Here is a 21417-nt window from a genome sequence, read left to right as displayed (position 1 = left end):
TCTGTCCTGCGGGCCGCTCCGCAGACCCGGCCTCGGCGGCCGCCGCCGCCGCCGCCGCCGCCGCCGCCGCAGCGCTACGTGGCCGCCGCTCCGACGTCTCGCGACTGCCTTCCGAGCGCGCGAGGGCGAGCGGGGCCGACGTGGCGCGCGACGGGCGGGGAGGGAGGCAGGGGAGGGGGTGTGCGTGTGCGGTTCTGTGTGCGGAGAGGCGGGCAGGGAAGGAGGGCGAGAAGCGGCGAGAGCGCGCGCGCGCCCGCGGCCCCTTCCCTCGCCGGCACCCCCGCCCAACAGGGAGCCCGACACCTCCCTCCCTCCGCCCGACCCCCTAGCATCTCGGCCGCTGGGCGCGGCGGCACGCATGCACAGCCCTCGGGGTCGGCCCCGGCGTACCTTTTCTCCCTCCTGCCACTTCGTGAGAGCTCCGCCGCCGTCGTAACCGCCGACTCCCGCTCCACCCACGCCTCCCCTACTCCGCCCACTCCCGAGCGCCCAGGTAAAGGCATGGAGTGCGCGTGCGCACCGCTCTCCTGGGGTCTGGGGGCGTGGTTGCTGAAAGTAAGCCAAACCGTAGAGTGGGAGGGAGCTTTGGGCTGGCTGTGGGGTGGGATTCCACAAAGTAGGGGACAGTTTAGGATTTGGGAAAGATGAGGTGAAGAAGGTGGGCCAAAGTAGAAAAGTAGGCCCAAGTGAGATTTAGAAAGTAAATGAGACTTTGGTTTATGGAATACGTTAAAAAAAAAAATCTTGACTCTGGTCTCGTTACTGGAAGGCAGTGTGAGTGACAGGACAGAAATAAAAGGCAAAATATAAGCAGTATGGTCATTCGCCAGATGAATGGGACAGCTAATAAAAACTGGAGAAATTTAGAGATTGCTGAAGTGGTCAGAAAAACAAATTTAGAGCCGCACTTGTTCTGTGGCCAAGAATAGGGAAGGGGGGGTGGTGCATGCACGTGCGCTTGAGACAGAGCTGCTGAAAGAAAGGAAGCCTCCATTTAAGTATTACAGCATTATGACTAATTAGCTATTAATCATTAATATAATTAATGGTATTATTAGCTAACAAGGTAGCATTTATCCAAGTTCAGAGCCAAGAGAGGGTGTCCATAATTGAAAGGGCTTGGACTACAGAGAGGGGAAATGAACAAGGCAAGGTGAAGGCCTAGCGTGGAGTAGAACCAAGGCACGACCTTTCCCATCATAAACCAAATTTCCCTGATGTTTTCCAAATCTTACCGTAATTGAAACTCCTTATTCTCTCTCCGTTATTTAAAGCACACTTAACAAGTGTTCCTGCACTGAGGCTGACCTCTCTAAACATTTTCTATTCAGATGCAGCTACTTCTCCCCAAAATAGCACCTCCAAAAGAAATTCCTGTGGGAAGTAAAATAACCTGAGTCTGGGAAAAGGTTAGGGAGGAGACTGAAACTTTATAAAGGGATTCAAGGACTGACTCTATCCTTGGCTCCTTCCAAAAACTGATGATTGGATTTAATTACACTTGGACTCCAGACCCCAGGAATTGCAATTTAGTAGCTGTGGGTCATGTTCTTCAATAGTGAGTGTCTTCCATGGATAAACACTAAAAATGGTACCATATTTCAGCAAGGAGAAAATCTTCAGGCAGAACAGGAGAAAATAAGCATAAAGTAGTATAAGGAAAAATTTAGGTTCAATGTGAAAAAGAATTTGGCATCTATGGGGGACAGTGAGCCCAGAACATCTGACTGAGATGTCTAGCTTTGCCTTCTCGGACATTTGATCCATTCCCCACCCTCTGATTGTGAGGGCCAACCTGTTTGGAAGGGAGGTATGCAGAGTGATGGCTAAGGAAACAAGGTGATCTTCCAAATCTCTGGGACTCTACCCACAGGCCAACCCTCTGAAGGGCTTCTAGTAATTAGAATAGTAGTATGGTTACCTGCCCTTCGAGGAGTGCTTTACGGTTTTTGCAGAGAGGTTCTGTCCGTTATCTCATCAGATCATCCAACACCCCCACAAAGCAGGTAGGACAGGTGGTATTCCCAATGAAGGAAGTTCAGGCCAAGGTAGGTGTATGGGCTCAGCCCAAGTCACCAAGTCCAGTCAACTGTGGAGGCAAAACAGGACCCGGTCTTCCAAGTCCCAGGGTGCTGTCCTCTCAGAGGGTTTGAAAGGCTGTAGAGAATGACTGCATATTCCTGTGGGGTGAAAACAAGTAGTCTTGGCATGTGAGGGAGAATAATTTTAATATTCAGTTCTAAGACTGCATCTCCTTTATTTCATGTTTTTCCCCCCTCCTTTCTCTCTCCAGGACCCTGGGACTTGCCTGATGTATCTGAAGCCTTGGTGACTGGTTCTCTGGAAGACCTTGGGCCTGGCAAGGTGATCCCAGTTCCTCTGCTCCCACTTAACTCTTACCCTTCAAGAACCTACCAAGAGAAGGGCGTCATCACTTGACATGTCACAAGAAGAGGGCGTTTGCCCTCAGTCAGCCTGCCTTCTTCAGCTGCGGGCACTACAGCTTAGCAGTCATGGCAGGCAGGGCTTAGCACCCACACTGGCCTTGTTGAAAGTCAAGTCTTCTGTCATCCTGGTTTCCCGGCCCCGGATAGTTCCTCACTAACTTTTTCAATAAGGGTGGGCGGAAATCAACAGGACCCATTTTTTTTTTAATTTAAAAGTTTTAGTAAAAAGTTCTGTATACTTTGACAGTTCTGAAAACCTTCACAGATTTAACTGAAACAGCAGCAGAGCTATCTGGTTTCTATAAGGTGAGCTTGATGGCCTGGTACAAACTCCCTATTCACTGCATTTCTTTGCTCCCCAAGTTTTCAGGGGTGTACCCCTAGTCAATAATAGTTCTTAACACACTTACTTATGGAGGGGCAGTGGCCGTGGCTCCCTACCAACTCATTAACTAATATAACCCCGTCCTGCTGTACCAGACTTGGGGCCAGAGCTTGGTCATGACCTTCTGGGTCCTTATACTTGTAGTGTTGTGACCTTTGTTCAATCACTTCATCTTTGAGGCTTTGTGCAAAGAGGGGATTATATAACTCTTAGAACCTTCCAGATCTGATACCTAGGATTCTACTCTAGAAAGCTGACTGTGTTTGTTAATACCTTGTAATTTCATTCTTTTCCTAAGAGTTACTATCTAATTCTCATCTCCAAGCCCTTGCTATAGGAAACTGCCCCTTCTACAGAGTAGATAAAGCTGTCCTGGTCTCTCCTTTTGTATTCACTTTCCCCGCCTCATATCTCTAAGTGATAGTGTTTAGAGACAGCCCAGAGAGCTGGACTCTTGGCTTGTCTGCCACAGGGCTTGTCTGTAGATGCACACATGCGCTCATGTGTGTATGTATATTTACAGTCTTAAAGGAATGTGGTCCGTGGGCACTTTCATTCTGTGCCCCCTCAGCTCCCACCACTCCCACTTAAATTCCAGTGAAAAGTTAAAATGAATGCCAGGGTGCTCTAGAAGAAAAAAAGAGGATTCACTAAAAGACCAGATCTGTGAGTAGAGCTGTTTTGCTTTGGGGATAGAGATGAGGGAGGCTACTGAGACAGCCAGTGTCACTTCCATCTCAAGCTTGGTTTTGGCTGTAACCTGGACCCACCATTTGGTTCACAGCTCCCTACAGCTGTGATCTCTGTACATCACCTCTTCTATTTGAAACATCTCAGAGTTTGGAGTATGATCATTCTGGTGTCCTTGTCATCAAAATGCATTTTATAATTTTTTCAAAGCAACAGGTATATGACCATTTATACAAGTCTTTCTTCTCCAGTAGTTCATTTACTCCTCCCCTCAACCCTGGGAGGTAGGAAGGGCAGGAAATGTTCTTCCCACTATTTTTTAACAGCAAATTAAAACCAAGGTCCAGATTTTAAGGGTAACATGGCCAGAAGTAAAATCTGGGTCCCTGGGGTCCAAGTCCAGCACTTCTCTGTGACACGATACTGCAGCCCTCTGCTGGACACCATACAAAGCAAATTGAACAGATGTGGTCTCTGCTCTCTGGAAGTTTGGACTCAAATGGACAGCCACGACTCTGGCAAACATAAAGGGACAAAAGTGAGTCACAGTCAACTCACCTATGCCAATAAATAAATGAGTTAAATAGATAAGGAAAGTCATGTTTACCTGGCCTACTAATTTTTTTTTAATTCCAATTGAGTAGAAAGGACAGTGTTAGTGAGGCTAAGGTTTTAGTCCAGTCCCATCTGCCTACTTGCTTTGCACATGGAAAACTATTTGTAGCTGTGCTGCATGCCTCTTCCCCTCCTTGTCTTCAATGTTCTATCATCCTTCCTGAAGCTTCTACCAAGTGTCTGTCGAGCAAGGTGGGAATCAAAGACCATTAAGAAATCCTTTCTGGAGGGCAGGGTTGGTCCTGGGGGCAAGATGGTGGCCTCAAGATGAGGGAGAGCTTCCTCCATGCTGCATCTCTGGGTCCCTTGGTCTGCCGAAGATGCAGGCCTCCGAAGGATTGGGTTTTGCTCCTTTAAACCCCTTCCCATTACCCCCACCTTTTCCAAGAGTCCTGAGTGGTAATTCCACTTCTAAGTGGGACGAGTGTCCACTAGCAGATGTAACGAATTGATAAAACTTCCTCCAATAGAGCATGCTGGCTCCCTCGCGCCCTCCTGCTCAGCCCTGAGCCTCGAGGGGGTGGCTGCCTGTCTCCCACCCACCCAGGGTGGGCAGGAAAATGCAACCCCCTCACTGCAAGCTCATAGACTCATTTTAGCATAAGCAAATATGAAGTGTTCAGAGATCAGGAAGGTTGCTAGTGGATGTTTAACTACCCTCTCAAAAAGAAATACATTTTCTTTGAAAAAATAGAAAAAGAAATCACCTCTGCCCTCAAGCAACATCTTTAACCATTTTCCCAATTCAAACCGCTGTGAAAGCTTTCGCTAACCCTATGTCAACCATCTCTATGGATGGAAGGACAGATCAACTCAGTCCCTGTCCTGTTGTTAGAGGTCCTGCAATTCATCTTTATCGATGCAAGATGATCAGTTAGGACAGTGGAGAGGTGGGCTTTGGAATTTGAGGGACGTTGGTCCTACCTCAGAGAAACCAGGCCACCACACTACCTGCAATAGCTTAGCTTCCTGGCTATCTAAGCAAAGGCCAAGAGGAACCCTGGGGTTAGGGAGCATGGGCGCTGAGGGAGTCACCCACAACAGGACAGCATCTCCCATCTCTAAGTGGACTGTTGCCACCCAGTTCCTACCCTGGGGGTGCTGCCTCAGGGTCTGTCTACAGCAGAGTGATCTAGGGCAGTTAGGCCCGATTGCGTTTGAGTCTTTAAAAGGCTCAGAGATTCTTTTAGGCAGCACGATTAATTGCTGTCTTTAATTGATGTCACATATGCCCCAGAGGCATGCACTGAGGTCCAATTGAAGAGATGGTTTTTTAAAAATTGGAATTAATTAATTAAAGAAGGCAGCTGCACGGGGCTGTGAGCTAGTGCCAAACTCCGTAACCCTAAACCAGCCAACCCACCCAACCGGCCTCGCCACCTGAAGAACAGGCCCAAAGTTCTCACGGAGGTGGGATCGGAGACCTGGGATGCAGTGCAAGACATGGGGGCTGCAAGGGGAAAGGACGAGGCTCAGGGAACCCTCTCTTAGCTTTCATGACCCCGCAGAAGACTCAGCCGTGGAGAACTATTTGGGCCAAAAACTGTGTTGGGGGGCTGGGAAACGGCAGAAAAGGGAAGGTACGGGGAGGGGCGGCAAGGGGGAGGGTGAAGATATCTGGAGCGAGGGGGCTGGAATGGGAGCTGGCGTTGCTAGCAGGATTGAAGAATGATGGGGCCACTCCAGGGAGGGGCTGGGAAGATCTGGTGGTGGAGAAGACCCTGTGAGCGGAGCTCAGAGGAGGTGGAGCCTGCACGTGGGGGCACGAATGTGGTGCCTGGGGCCTCTGGCATTCAGAAGAGGCATTAATGAAAGCCCTGGCCTGAGGTCAGCAAAGCTGTGGCAGCTTTTCACAGGAGCTGGGCTAAGAACAACAACAACAACAATAATAACAGCAATTAACCATAATGAGACCTTGTCTGCAGCAGGCTGTTCCTGGAGCTTTGTTAGGCATGAAGTCATGAATTCCCCTGGCCCCTCAGGGCCACATTTTTCTAGAAGGAACCGAGGTGAAAGAGGACACAGTTAATCCTGTGCGGTTCAGACTCTTGCCCTTGGCTGGCAGGTTGGTTCACACACAGAGGGGTAAAATCCAGGGCTCCTTTACGTTTCCATAAACGGTACCATCTTTTGCCTTTATTTAGAGTCTGAAATAATGCTTCAAAGGGGCGCATACAGAAACGTAGGAGTCCACCAGATGGCTAACTAGATGGCTAAACCACTTCGATGGGAGATCTCAAGTCCCGCCTGACAGCACCAGACTGCACAGTATGCTGCATGGAGAGTGGCCTGGAGATGACCTGGAAGTGGCCATCTGCTGGAAGCCCTAGCTGGTGGCAGGGCTGAGCCTCAACCAGCAGACAAGGTAAGTTGGAGGACTTCAGGTGTTTGCCCCCCACAGAACAAGGAGGGAAGTTTGGAGTGAGGGCTAGAGGTGCGTAAGAAGAGGAGGGTCATTCTAGATTGGAGCAGTCACATGGGATGGCGCCTGGGAGCCAAACCTCAAGCAAACCTTAGTATCAACAGTGACTAGCCTGGCAGATTTCAACCATACTTTCCTGTGTGTGTTTCATGTAACAGTGACTGCAAATTATACACACCCAATCTGAAGACAGACTTTCCTTCATATCCCATAGATGGTAAGAGTCAGCATCGTTATCCTAGTCAAGATCAAAGAGATCTCGATATAGTTAAATAGAACGGGTATGCTGGTCTCCCTTAGGTTGTGGAGTAGCAGGGATTATGTGCCCCATTCATGAAGAGGAGCTGAATGTCTTTGAATCTCAGAGGTGGGCAGGAGAAGAAATTGTCACAGCTGAAGTGCCATCACCATTCATGTCAAGGAAATAAGAGGGCCCGTCCTCACTATTCTGACCCTTGCCATCCCTCGAGAGCCATAGCCTTCCCTCCTTTCCCTGTGTTACTACAAAGAAAGTCACCTGTAAGAAGGTCCTCGAACTTTCAGGGCTTGAATACCAATTGACCTTGTTAATGGCCTCAAAGAACATACATAGTGTTACATGGTGAATTTAGGGAATGGGATGTTCTGGTTAGTCAAACAATCTGGTTTTGAAAGTAGTACTAAACATATAGTAACATTTGAGACATACTAAAATTGTTCATCACTTATCTGAAATTCAAATTTAACTGAGTGTCCTGTATTTTATCTACTTGCTGGTAAATCTCAAAGAGATCCATAGCCACTTTTTTTGGAGCTCCTTAGAGAAAAAAGCAGCAGGAAGGAGAGAGATACTTTGGTAGCCTGCATTCATTGGAACTAGGAAGCAGGGACAGAAAGGATAGGCGAGCAAGAAACCCCAGACCGGGCGCCCATTGACTCTGAGAAGCACACTTACCATCACACTAGATGTGGCGGAGTCTTTGGCCCCACGTCAAACTAAACAGTTTTTTTTTTTTTACAGAGATCTCAGGGAAGAAAGCCTAAGACAGAACATCACCTACTCTCTAATATTATCCAACACTCAGATGGACCCCTAGCTGAGAGTGGGAACAGACAGGGGCAACTTCCGTCCCTCGTTTCATTTCGCCAGCAGAGAGGAAGAGGTGAGCACTCCATTGAGAAACATGGTGCCATTCAGAGGGGCTGCATGCTCCTCCTGTGCCAGAGAATCCCCTGGTGCCTGGGGACCTCCTTCCCTATCATGTTGGGTGTTGATGGTCCTGTGGAAATGGACCCCCTATGAAACTAGGTTCTGCTCTGTGTGGCATTGACCATGAATGTCTTTTTCCTGACTGGGTTGTGTTCTCAGCATGTACTGGGCACCAAGATGTTCCCAATTTATTGAGTACTTTCCACTGTCCTGTTTTACCTCTTATCCCAGGCAGTCCTTCCAACTGCTCTTTGAGTAGGTATCTCCATTTCACAGATGAGAAAACCGAGACAGAGAGAAATGAAGTAGGAAACGATGTAAGGTCACATTAAGTCTCACGTGGCAGGCTCAGGATTGAACCCAGGTAGTCAGACTCCTAAGCCTGCTCTTTTGACCATAATGCTATACTGCCCAGAATTCCAATTCCGTCACCCCACTCTTCTGCTCAGAATTCTTGAGGTGGGGAGGGTATAGCTCAGTAGTAGTGTGCATGCCTGGCATGCATGAGGTCCTGGGTTCAATCCCCAGTACCTCCATTAAAAAAAAAAAAGAATTCTTGAGTGGCTTATCCTGTGATAAATAGGATAATGGAGCCCTAAAGATGTCCACATCCTAAACCCTGGAACCTGTGAATATGTTACCTTACCTTGGTGAAAGGGACTTTGCAGATGGGATTAAGTTAAGGATCTTGAAATTCGGACCTTAGCCTGGGTTATCCGATGGGTCCAATCTAACCACAAAGGTCCTTCAAAGAGAGGCAGGAGCATTAGAGTCCAAGAAGGAGATGTGACCATGGAAGCAGAGGGCAGAATGGTGTGGCTGCTGGCTTTGAAGATGGGAGAAGGACATGAGCTAAGAAATGTGGGCAGTTTCTAGAAACTGAAGCGGGCAAAGAACTGACTCTCCCCAAGAGCCTCCAGGAGGAACACATCCTACTGATGCCCTGATGTTGTCTCAGTGCAACTTCTGACCCCAGAACTGTCAGTAAACCTGTGTTGTCTGAAGCCACTAGGTTTGTGCTTATTTGTTACAGCAGCAGCCAGAAACTAATACAGCTCCCCTTGCTTAAAGGGAAATCTGAACTGCTTTGCAAGGCAATTAAGGGCCTCATGTTCTCTTCCCCTTGGCTGACTGCCTAGCTGTTAGCTCATGGCCACCCCACTCCCACTCCCACCCCCACCACGCTCTACACACTGAACTTCGTCAGGATCCTCAGCAGGCCATGTCCTTTCTTACGTCAATGCCTTCGCTTGTGCTGTCTCTTCCATCTGGAACACCCTCTTCTCACTTGTTTGCCTGGCAAACTCCTCATCCTTTATGTCTCAGCTGAAACAATACCTCCTCTGCGAAGCTTTTCCTCCTTCCCCCAAAGGAACGTAGAGCTCCTTTCCTGCATTTCATGCCTCTGCCTCATTTCATGTGCACTCCCATCAAAGCTGTATTTTAAGGACCCATCTGTTTCCTTCCTGAATTATAAGCTATTTGAGGGCACAGGACCTCTCTTTCCACCTTTATCCTCCCTTAGCACCTAGCAGAGTCCCCAGCACCTAGCAAGGTGCCCAGCACATCAAATAAAGTTCTCCAGAGACTAGAGCTCCTTTCATGACCTGTGCCCTGGACCAGTGATGCAGCTTCCCCAGCCCCATTTCTCCATCGATAACAAGCACTGGGGGCATCATCCCTTCCCTTCTCTACTGAGAGATGAAAACAAAGGAAAGCAGACATGGAAGTGTTTCAAATTGAAAAAGAAAAGGCGCTAATCAAAGTTTTGTAATATTCCATTTGTACCCACGGTGTACAATGCTTCCTCTCCAAGTCTCAGTTTCTTCAGCTGGGAAATGGGTCTAGAGGCAAGCTGCACCAAAGACAGGAACTGTGGCTGCTTCCCCTCCCTGCTGTATCCCCATCTACACTGCTCTTTACTCTCGGGTAAATTCTCTGATGTTGGTTGGTGAAGACCCTGAGGGAAATTCTTCCACATTCTTTGGATTCATGGTTCTCTCTAATGTACACGCCGATATTGGGTATCGTCTTGAGCGGAGGGTTCCCCACAGTCACCTTCTCTGTAACTGAGCTCTGTGACCCTGAGTCACATGTGCCTTTCAAGCCTCCAGACTCACCTGAGGGTTCTCCCGCGGACATCAGATATAGGTTTCCCTCCGGCGGGAATTCTCTGACGTTGTGTACGGTGGTTGCATAAAGATGGTGTATAAAGGAAGGCTTATTCACATTTATTACACTTACGAATGTTTTTTCCTGTTTGAATTCTCTGATGTGTAATGAGAAGTAAAAGGCTAATGGAGGTCTCAATAAAGTCCTATTACATCTCCAACCCTGGGCTGAGGGGTTCCAAGATATAAAGAATGGCCTCTGCCCTTTAGACACTCGCCAACTGACTTGGGGGACAAGATTCACGTACATGAAACAGCTGGGGAACACAAGACATTGTGTAGTCGTGCCAAGCTGTAGAATTTAGCAGAATTCAATGGGAATTCAGAGAAAGAAGCAGACAACTAGAGATTGACCAGATGGGAAACATGCATGGAAGAGGTGAGCCTGTAGCTCGACCTGAAAGGATGGTAGAAATGGTAGAATTGACATATCAGAAATTGACACATTGTAACTGACTATACTTCAATTAAAAAAAAAGAAATGGTAGACTTGAGGCTGGAAGAGAGAAGAGGAAGGTGTTCGCATTGAAAGGTGGAGGGTGGAAGAAGGATAAAGGAAGGAAGGGAGGGAGGAAGAAGGAAGGGAAAGAAACTCAAATGTAGGAATTTGCCCCTTGATTTAGGAAACTACCACAAATTTAAGGCAACAGCCTTTGAAAACTGTATTTCTCTAATGCTTTTCTTGTTTTAGAGCTCAAGCCACTTTCATTTCTACCAGGCACACCTAAAAAGGAAAGCTCCATCACTGCATTTTATATGCCAGCTCCACCCCCGCCGCCACTCCCCCAGCATTCTTGGGGCCCATTCCACTTCCACAACCAGGAGTGTCACCCCCCAGGGTGACAGAGGCACCAAAGTGGGGAGAGAACCTCACCTAGGTGAGGGTTCCAGGAAAGCACCCCAGAGGCTTATATTCGAGCAGGTGGGAGCTCTCTGTCCTCCACCCTACCCCTGCACCCCTACCATCACTTCCTCTAAAAAAATTTCCATATGGGATACTGACACTTAGAATGAGGGCCATCAGATCCAAAGGCCTTTCACTCATGTCAGTTTTATAGAAGTTTTGTGAAAACACTCGGAGTTTTCTTGTTTTCCCCATTCCACAGAGGGCGGCAGATGAGCCAGAGGGTGGAACTTGCAGTGTCTCGTCTTGGTCAGACAGTTGGAGGACTTTTCTGCCAATTACAGTGCTTAAACACTGACTCAACATCCAACAACTGCGTGAGGGGTTAGAGCCTTCATTCATGGACAAGTTTCAAAATGAAACACAGGGGCACCACTTCTCACGGGCAATGTAGTCAGAGAACAGAGCAGAGTGTGGATTTCATCCACAACAGGGTGGCTGCTTTCTGGAGAGGTGGCGGAATCTGGTACTTCCCAGCACAGTGAAATTGGGAAATGCCTTTTGCAGCCCTTCTCAGCTTCATTGCCCAAATGGTTTGTTTGTACGTGGAGTTTTAGGTTCTTAATTCCGTCCCTGCTCCCTGTGTCCACTTCCTTAAGAGACTGAATTCAAGAAGGGTGGGGCCTCGCTCCTCTGCCCCATCTTGGTGGAGAACAGATTGGGAGCTGGTGCCTTGTGGGTCTTACCATGTGGACATCCTGTTGGAACAGTCTCCACTCCTCCCCAGCACGGCACGCTCTGCAAAGAATCCAGGCAGGAAGTAAAAGAGGTATTTGAGGACACGGTGAAAATGCCCAGACTCCCAGGGACCCTAGGTGGTTGTCCAGTCAGACCGCATGCCCCATTTTCATCATTAGTGTCTGTCCTGCCTGTTGGTTCATGGGCTTCCCCAGGACAGGAGGCTTGTCTGCCGTTGTCACCATCAGAGCCATCTCAGTCCCTGTCACAGCGCCTGATACACAGCAGCTGGTAGTAAATATTTGTTGAATAAACCAACTATAAATGTGGAAGTGATTCCCTTAAAGAGCTCTCTGCTCTGGTCCAGACATAGAGTTACACTATTAGATGGGGGCACGGGAAGGGACACTGATAGGTAATAAAAAGAGCTAGAAATGAGTGGGAGGGCTTTGGAAAATAGCCCCCAAATTCCAGGTGTCTCTGCCAAGCAACAGGGGACACTGAGGTTCTTCAGCTCATGGACAGGAGGAAGAGGCAGGCGCAGGTATTGCAGGGTGTATTTGGTCTGGAATAGGGTAGGGTCCCTGGAAAAAGTGCATCTTGGAGCAGCCTAATCCTAGTGGCAAGCTCACAAAATGACTTAGGTGGCTGAAGGGTGAATGTTTCAGCCAGGTGAGTGTCAAGAAAGTGGTAAGAAAGGATCTGCTGTATAGCACAGGGAACCATATTCAATTTCTTGTAATAAAATATATGGAAAAGAATCTGAAAAGAAAAAATATATATGTATGTATATGTATAACTGAATCACTTTGCTATACACCTGAAACTAACATTGTAAATTAATTACACTTCAATTAAAAAAGATTTTTTTTAAAGCAGCAAGAATTCCAGGAGTGTTGCTCCTGTGTGAACTCAGAGCTGGCGGTTGAAACAGAAGCGAGGGCCTGAGCTCACGGCCACAAATGGCCAGGGAGGAAGAAGATGCCTCGGGACTCAGCCCAGGATGCTGGCATTGCCCTGTGTAAAGTGGGGCCGAAACCAAACAGGAAAATGTCTTTCTCCAGAGAGCGTCTCCTGAGGGCAGCGTCACACCTGAGGCATCTCCACCCAAGGCTCCAAGCACAGCACCTTGAGTAGCTACTTATTAAATTCTTGATAAATTGAGAGCTTGGCTGGTTGGCCGACTCTGGGAGGCACTGAGGAGGTGAGAACTTGTGGAGGTCCCGAAGCCCTGTTGACTGACTTCTCTCCTCCAACGTCCTCAGCCTCTCTTCCATGTTGTCCCACCTCAGCTAGAAGCCAGAAGATGCAGTCAAAGATCGCTGCTCTCTAGATGGACAGCGCAAATGGGGAACGTGAGTCTAGCACCTATCAGCTGGGTCTCAGCCTCAGCTGGTGGGGCCACTCCCTCCCTTCTCCTTGGGTTCCCCACTGCCGGCCGGCATCTACTCAGTGGCCCCCTTGCCCTACCCCAGCCCCAGTCGTCAGGTTGTCATTCACATCTCCTCCTAGTCAGTCTTTCTCTCTTTGATCTCATCTGGGCAGGCAGGGACATGTCACCAACGAAAGCCTGGCGTTAGCAAATGTACACACACACACCCTCTTTCCCCTGTCTCTGAGCCATCGTCTGGCCCTCTGCCTCTGGCCTGGCTCTTCCTCTCCGGGGTGCTGAATGCAGCCTCTGCCTCTGATGGGAGAGAGCGGGGCATTTTGCCCAGCTGCGTCTGTGGCACTGGTCTCCCTCACGGGCTTGGGGAAGCTCCACCCATAAGGAAGGACCATCCAGAGAGACGCGAAACCAGCAGCCTGACCTCATGATGCCTGAGCACCTGGCAAAGAGGGTACCAGTTCTGTCGTCCTGGACCCAACCCAGTTCTCTCTTCTATGATCCACACCTTCCCTGGCTCTCTTCCAGGCCGACAAGATCTGCCCCAATTGGGGAAGGATAAACGTGGTCTAGTCAGTAGGGGTTGGCAGGAGACAGAGGTCTCCCAGGACCTCGGTCAAATCATGCCCTGGCTCTGTGCCTCAGTTTCCCCCTTGAGAAATTCTGCCCATGCTTCCAGGGTTAGGAAAGTCCCTGAGCTCACTGGGGAGGAAACCCGCCATCATGTGTGTTCCCTTGCAGCCAGGAGCCGCCCGCCCTGCCCCACCCCACCCCAGGAGGCCTTGCTAGCTGGTTATGCCCGGCCAGCAAGGCAGGGTCCTGGAAGATGAAAGCTCAGAGAAGCCAGAGCAGAAATAATAATGATAATCATCAGCTGTGGCGTCTCAACCATCCAGGAATGCGGGGCCCCACGCCCTGCATGCCCTACACCCCAGGACACTCCGAGCTCTCCTCTCCCGTCGTTTTATTGAAGCAATCCCACACTCAGCCATTCCCAGCCCAACCCATCTGGGTTCCCAAGGACTGCAGTCCAGCCACAGGCTCATCCATCACCCAGGTTCCATGGGAAGATTGAGCTTGACAAGACCCAAGCCAGCAGCAGGGGAGGACACCTGGCTCCTTGGAACCTGGGCTCCAGGTTTCCCCGAGAAACCTGCCTGCCCCTGGCCTGAAGCGCTTTCCCACAGACCCATCTGTCTGGTCAGTGTGACGTCCAGGTGCTCTGCCTGTGTCAATACCAATCTGAATTCAAGTCCTGGCTGGACCACAAATTAACTCACCATAGGACTCTGGGCAAATTTTGTTTGGTTTTTAACTTCTTTGAGTTCCCTGCCTCACCTGCAGCTAAACTTTCCAAGGTTCCCCCTTGCTCACTGAAGATAAACCCTGAATCTCGTGGTCCAGCATGTGGCTGGTGAAAGGCTGGTTCAAATGCATTTTTCCGACCCCACTCTTCTTTACCCTCTAGGTGCCATGCGAACGTGACTACTCCTTGTTGGTCATACGTACCCCAGGCTTTTGCATCCTGCGGCTTCCATCCTCCTTTGGGGGTGTCATTTCCTCCATTTCTATCTGGCCAGGCCTTCCTAGCCTTTGAGATCCAGGCCAGGGGTCTTTGCCTCCAGGACTGTGCCTCTCTTCCCACCTTGGAACACTGGCTCCTCTCTGTCTGAACCTCTCAAGCCCCTGGGTCCACCCTGTACTGTGGTTGTGTGCACCTTAATTGTCCACGGGACTAGCAGCGTGCTGAGGTCCCCACCTTTGTGTCTGCCTAGTACAGCTCCCTGCATCCATGACACATACTCCATAAAAACATTTTGGGCATAAATGGTGGCAAATAATCATCTCCACCATTCCCACATAAATCTGCTTTGAAAAAATAAAAGTAATTTTTGTTATGCAGTAGAGTAGCTTTACAATGTTGTGTTAATTTCTGGTGTACAGCACAGTGATTCATTTATATGTATATATATATATATATTTCTTTTCATATTCTTTTTTATTATAGGCCATTATAAGGTATTGAATATAGTTCCCAGTGCTATACAGTAGGACCTTGTTGTTTATCTATTTTATATAGAGTAGTTTGTATCTGCAAATCTCGAACTCCCAATTTGTCCCTTTCCACCCTGTTCCTGCCTGGTAGCTGTAAGTTTGTTTTCTATATCTGTGAGTCTGTCTCCGTTTTGTAAATAAGTTCACTTGTGACTTTTTTTTTAGATTCCACATATAAGTGATATCATATGGTATTTTTCTTTCTCTTTCTGGCTTACTTCACTTAGTATGAGGATCTCCAGATCCATCCATGTTGCTGCAGATGGCATTATTTTATTCTTTTTTATGGCTGAGTAGTATTCCATTGTATAAATATACCACAACTTCTTTATCCAGTCATCTGCTGATGGACATTTAGCTTGTTTCCATGTCTTGGCTATTGTGAATAGCACTGTTGTAAACATTAGGGTGAGTGTGTCTTTTCCAATTATAGTTTTCTCCAGATATATGCCCAGGAATGTGGTAGCTGAATTATAGGGTAAGTCTATTTTTAGATTTTTAATGAAACCTCCACACTGTCCTCCATAGTGGCTGCACCAATTTACATGCCCATGAATTAGGGTGATCTTTAACCTGCAATTTCTTTACAGGAATCTTTTTAACCCCTTTGTCCATTTTGTGAAGGTTAATTCAGTTCAAGTTAGATACTGTAATCCACAATGTCATTTAACCAGGCATTGTAAAAACTGTGACCCTCTGCAATTTTCTATCCATGAACTGGGGAGTGAGGGAAGCCTGTCAGCCCCTGTGTTTCCCCCAGCAGATCCCATATGTCACCCCTGGCCCATGGCTCAGCCTCCACGCTTCCTTGATTCAGTCTGAAGGGAGTCTTCTGCGACCCCACCTCATTTCCATCACTACTATTTCCTCTTTCCAACACCCTCTGGCTATCTCAGCCACCTCAAGCTCACCCTTTCTAAAGGCTTCTTTGTCAAGCCCACTTTGTTCCCCTGATTCCCTGTCTCTAATAAGGACACCACTAAATGCTCAGTTGCCCAGACTGGAAACCGTACAGTCAGCGCCCCCCCCCCAACTTGCCATCCTTCCAAATGAGCCCACTTTCTAAGGCCCCTCCCCGTGGTGTCTCTGGCCCTGACCATTCCTGGGCCACTTAACCCACTGGCCTCCCTGCAACTGTTCTCTCCCCTGTCGTGTCTCCTCCATGTTTCTGCCAGAGAATTCTTTCGAATACACAAGTCTGGTTTGGTCTCCCTGCTCCCTAGTCTTGCCATTTGCCTCATGGATAAAGTTCAAACTCTTGGCAGAGGATCCAAATCCTTCCAAATTGTTCTCTCCCAAGCCCCTTCCCTGCTCCCAATCCCCAGTCAACCACCTGGGAGCTGCCACCTTGAACACCATCCTCCCCCTTCTCGGCCTGCTGACCTGCGTTACTTAACCTTCAAAGTCCAGCGGCACCTTCCAAACACTGAAGGCAAAGGAAGTTACTCCATCTCCTGCAGGCTAGCACTTGGTACAAAATTCTCTTGTGTTGTGCTCAAGTGTGACTGATTAGCTGTTTGTATTCTCCTGAAGATGTTGGTTCCTGAACACTTATCTTATTTCTATCCCCTCTCCTCCTCCGCTCCCTCCTAGCCTGGTGTGGGGCAGGCTCCCTGTGAAGGGCTGTTCTGTTGACACGAGGCGTTAGGAACTTCTTCCCACCCATCTCCTTCACTGCCCACTACTCCACCTCGGATGGTGAACACTTAAAAAGCAATACTAGGTACCAGGTCCTGTTCTAGAAGCCTTGGGTATTGTAACTCACGTAACCCGTATTACAACACCATGAGGTCGCCACTCCTGGCATCTCCATCTTACGGATGAGGAAACTGAAGCACAGAGAAGCTTCGTGTCAGTCCAGGGTCATGGAGCTCAGCAACCCAGATCCAGAGCTCTGATCGGTGCCATGCCACCTCAGCAGCCTTCTCTCTGCTCTCTTTCCTCCATGAGAGTGCCTGCTGTTTCCAAGGCCCGCTGAACACCCTCCCACCCTGCCCAGTGGTGGGGCCGAGTGGCTCTCTCCCCGAAGAGAGAATGACAGACACGACAGTCTCCCTCTGGTCACCCAAGCCCCGCTCTCCTTAGGAGAGGCCCGCTGCCTGGCCACTCCGTTCCTGGGCCAAGACTCTTTGCGGGGATCTGAATTCTAGTCTCAGTGGGTCCAGATTACTTCTCTGGGAGGGTCTGCCTGAGCCATGCTGGGGATCCCACCCACAGCCCACCAGCCCCTCAGGCACCTGGAGGGCGTTCCCCACCTGTTCTACCTGATCAACTTCCCGGCCATTAATAATGTCTCATCCTCCTTCTCTGGGGCTTTCTGTCTATTCTGCCTTGCTTCCCCACACTTCCTTTCTGTTCTTCTTTCTCTTTGCAACAAGCCTGGGTATTTTTTTTTTTAACATTTTTTATTGATTTATAATCATTTTACAATGTTGTAAGCCTGGGTATTTTTAACCTGAAGTTTCCACTCACCTCTTACTGTCCGGTGGGGACTAGGCAGGGCTGCTGGCGGTGGTTTGCCAGCCTTGGAGGCTGGAATTTGCAGCCTCACTGCTGGGCACAGCCTTTGCCCTCACCCTTTGCCATGTCTGTTCAACTCTCCCTTCTCTGCTTCTGGGGTAAATACCCTAAACTGGCCATTGCTTGAAGCTTTGGAAACTGTACGGGGCACGGAGGGAGCTGACCCTGCCGTGATGCTGAGAGACTGTATATGGAGCCAGGTGAGAATCAAGGAGCGCTGGAACCTCATCAGGCCACCAGGGTCACCTCTCAGTCCACCTGTGTGACCACGTGATGAGGCATCAGGGGAGCTGCTGGGCCGTGGTCTGCTCCATCTCTGCAGATTTGGAGACCCAGCTCCAGGAGGGGCTCCCACCCCCTCCCCACCCTCCTGTGACAGCAGTTGTAGGTCTCCGCAGCCAGGCAGCCCTTCCTGCTTGGAGTTCCACCTTGGCCTCAGCCTGACCCCCCATCACTCCGTCCTCATCCAGACGGTCTCCAACCCTGCAGCGCACAGGCTCCTCGGCCCCGCAGGTGCTTAACAGAGGAACTTTTGTTTGAAGCCCAGACCGACTGCTGAGGGAAGATAACTGGGCTTTTAGGGTTTCCTGGTTATTGTTGTTTGTTTTTTCCTGGTTATTGTTGTTTGTTTTTAAGTTTGGTTTTTGTGCTCAGCTTTCTTCAAAGAGAACAGTGGCGACTAATTGAGTTGATAGCCAAGATTTTTTTAAGCAACTGACAGTGACTCACTGTGGGCGGCTGGGCCCGTGGCTAATGTTCTCAAGGTAATTGATAGTCGTAATGACCGCCCCGGGCACCGCCGTATCCTACTGCGCCCTCTGAGTCACCGCAGCGAGGATTAAATATATTCAGCATTGTTTTTATGTTGGCTGTGTGTTTTCAAAATTCTAATTCCTTAAAAAAAAAGGCACCCCCCCTTACTAAGTTTTATAGTAACTAACTGATTACTGATTGAAAACCAGGAAACTGATTTTCCCTGTGGTCTAGTGGGCCTTCGGGACTTGTGGACTAGACAGAATATCTTCAGTCTCTCCTAACTGAGCCCACCACTCCCCACTGTTCAGCTGCCCCAGGGTCCGGGTCAATCAGGAGCAGTGATGCCTTCTGTCCCCACCATGAGCCAGGGACTGCAACCCTGTCCTGTCTCCCTTCTTCTCTGGCAACCCTTTTGGAATCGGTCAGTCATTCAGTCTACAAACATTTACTGGGCATCCCCCATGAACAGAGTGCCGTGCTGGTGGGTACTGGAAACAGGCAGAAGAAAACGTGGGTGCTGCCTTCGGGGAGAAAACATTCTCCCACCACAAACACCCAGAGAGCTGCTTACAAGTTCAAAAGAACTCCATCTCAGAACCAAAGGGGTAAGGAGGATCCAGACAGGGTAGGCTTTATTAGAAAAGGCTTCCTGAAAGGGAGAGATTGGAGCCTCACTCTGATTCTCAGTAAGGCTGTCCCAGCTGTGTGCCAAATACGTGCACAGAGCTGGGGAGCCCTTCCTGGCCATGGGGCCCAGAACTCCCCTACCACCTCTGCCAGGAAGCTGCCTTGTGAATCCTGGGCTGCCCCTTCCCCTCTGGGCCAAGGGGGAGATAAGGACGGGGGACCAGCCGCAGCAAGGAGGAAGTGGCCTGGCTTCCTGTTTGTTTGTGAATCTCAGAGCAGCCATGAACACCAGCTAAGCAGAGCAGCCCCAGCCTGAGCCAAGAGCCCCAGGGAGTCCACCAGCCAACCCAGCAAGCCCTCAACCGGCTGGGACTCCAGACTGAGGACCCATCCCGGGGCAGCCATGCTCGGATGGCTAGCCTGGTAGCAGCCATGCCAGCTTGGCAGGAACAGGGGGTGGAGTAATGACTTTTCCAAAGGAGTCAGAGTCACACGTTCATAATACGAAGCATCTGGGCAGCTCTAGGGGCTCAAGCAGTGCTATCCCCTCACCCCAAAGATGATTTCCTAGGACCCTGGGCACAGTTCTTTTGCCCTGTGGGGAAATCTTATGCAGAGATCCTTGGACCCTTTGAAAAATCAAGCAGCAAGCATTGTGGTTTTGTCCGCCACAGCAAAATACATGAAAACTGTGAAGGAAAAGCCCAGCTGGGCTAACAAGAGAACTCATAAATCTGAAGTTTAGTGTCAGTCTATTGGGCTAACGAGCTAAGTCACAAATCTAAGTGTGATAAGTGTCGGTTTACTGATATAAGTTCTGCCGGGCTAACTTGTAAATCTGAAGTTTAGTGTCAGTTTACTGGGCTAACAAGCTAACTCGTAAATCCAAGCTCAACAAGTGTCAGTAACGTGATCTGTTCCGAATTGATAAGTTCCAGTGTACTGATTCCTTGCTTTTTGTTGTTTGAGCCTTATTGGCTAATAGCCCCATACTTGTAATTAACCCTATAAAACCTCATGTGCACGTCTTGGAGGTGCTCAGAGCTTCGGAGCAAAAGCCCTTCTGAGCCCGCCGGCATAATAAATCTGAGTACTCCAACCCTCCGAATGGTGCTTGTTTCTTGGCTGGCCTGTCACTTCCGTAACAAAACTACCACCAAATCCTCCAAAAGCCGATTGGTGACAACAAAACATCATAGATCCACACCAGGGGAAACACTGTAGCCATTAAAAAGAAGGGGGCGGGTTTGTTTGTGCCACGGTGGTGAGATGTCCAAGGTATTTCAGTAAAGGAAAATAGCAAGATACAGGACAGTGGGATCCCTTTTCTGTAAACAACCAGGACAGCAGAGGACAGGTTCATGTGGGCTTGGAGAAGTATGCACTCCTGAATGCATGGCTTTTTTTCCTGAAAGGCAATTAATAAACAAAAAATAAATAACAGTGGTTATTTTGGGAAGAGGAACTGTGGGAGAAAAGTGGTGGGAAGACACTCACTGTTCATTATGTATCTTCCTGTACTATTTGCATTTTTAAGTGATGTGTATATGATACTGATATATATATTTAAATATCACCTGTGGGCAATGGGTTATGGTCCATTCTGTTTTACCCTTTATGCTTCTCTGTATTATTTAAAAGAAAAAGTATCAAACCAATAAGTATTCTTTTTTAAGCCAATTTAAAGAAACAGGCAGTGTGCATTTGCAAGAGGAAACTGGAGAGCTAGGATCGCAAATCCTCCAGGAAAGTCGATGGGAGAAGACGGGGAAAGTGCTTTGCTCTAAGGTCTGTGCACGTCAGTCACAGTGGGGCCCATTTGACCTCCGCTTTGTGGATTCCTCATGGCAAACATTTGCATGGTCTCTGGCTTCCTTTCTACCATGCCCTTTCCCTGTTTCTTCCCCCATTTCGTGGCCTCATCATTTAATTTTTGACCTGAACCAAACAATAAGAAACAGAAATCTGAAGGGAGAAGACATACAATATGACTTCAATAGACACGACCTGATCACCTGCCATTTGGACTGAGTCGTATTCGCCTCTTTATAAAGGACCTGTGTCTGATTCATCTTCCAATCCCCTGAAGCTTCTAGTCCACGACTGCACACAGTAGGTACTCAATAATTATTTTTGGATGAATGAATGGACCAACCCAACTTGTGTACATGACACTTGTCCTTTTCAGATGTACTCACTCATACAGCATCTACAAGGTGAAAGGTCAAACCACCCCTAAGTCCAGCAGATTTGATATTGTTCCTCCTCATGAGTGTTTGGGGAAGTGGAAAGAAACTCCTGGGGCCTCCAGAGGAGAATCTGATGTCCCCTGTGACTCCCGAATTCATCAACAACTGGGTGGGCTCCCCAAACTGACCTCAGGCTGCCACAGCCCGAGTACCCAGCACCCTGAGAGCCTCCCTGGTTTCAGAAAGAGTTAAAGCTGCGCTAGTGGCCATCTCCCACCTGGCAGAGAGACGGGTAGCACCAGTTTGGCTGGTGGTTGGGGCAGGACACTTGGTATATTTACAGGCAGAGGTGCCTGGGAGGTTCTGTATCAGGAAGTCGTCT

At 48.9% G+C, this 21417-nt stretch overlaps 1 long non-coding RNA gene across 5 annotated transcripts; it reads left to right on the top strand.

Moving 5' to 3' along the window:
* The first annotated feature begins 71 nt into the window (after positions 1-71).
* Positions 72-14753, top strand: LOC116277442 (uncharacterized). Of its 5 annotated transcripts, XR_012059662.1 has the most exons (6): positions 72-493; positions 2294-2364; positions 6282-6502; positions 7560-7701; positions 12378-12856; positions 14357-14753. It is a non-coding gene; the product is annotated as an uncharacterized lncRNA (long non-coding RNA). The 5 variants fall into 5 exon arrangements; XR_012059661.1 differs by having other exon boundaries at positions 223-493; positions 12381-14753; XR_012059660.1 differs by having other exon boundaries at positions 223-493; positions 12378-14753.
* Positions 14754-21417: the final 6664 nt, after the last annotated feature.

Source organism: Vicugna pacos, chromosome 16 (assembly GCF_048564905.1).
Source record: "Vicugna pacos chromosome 16, VicPac4, whole genome shotgun sequence".
In the NCBI taxonomy this organism is placed as follows: domain Eukaryota; kingdom Metazoa; phylum Chordata; class Mammalia; order Artiodactyla; family Camelidae; genus Vicugna; species Vicugna pacos.
The sequence above is the reverse complement of the archived record's forward strand: the minus strand, read 5'-3'. Positions and strand labels throughout refer to the sequence as shown.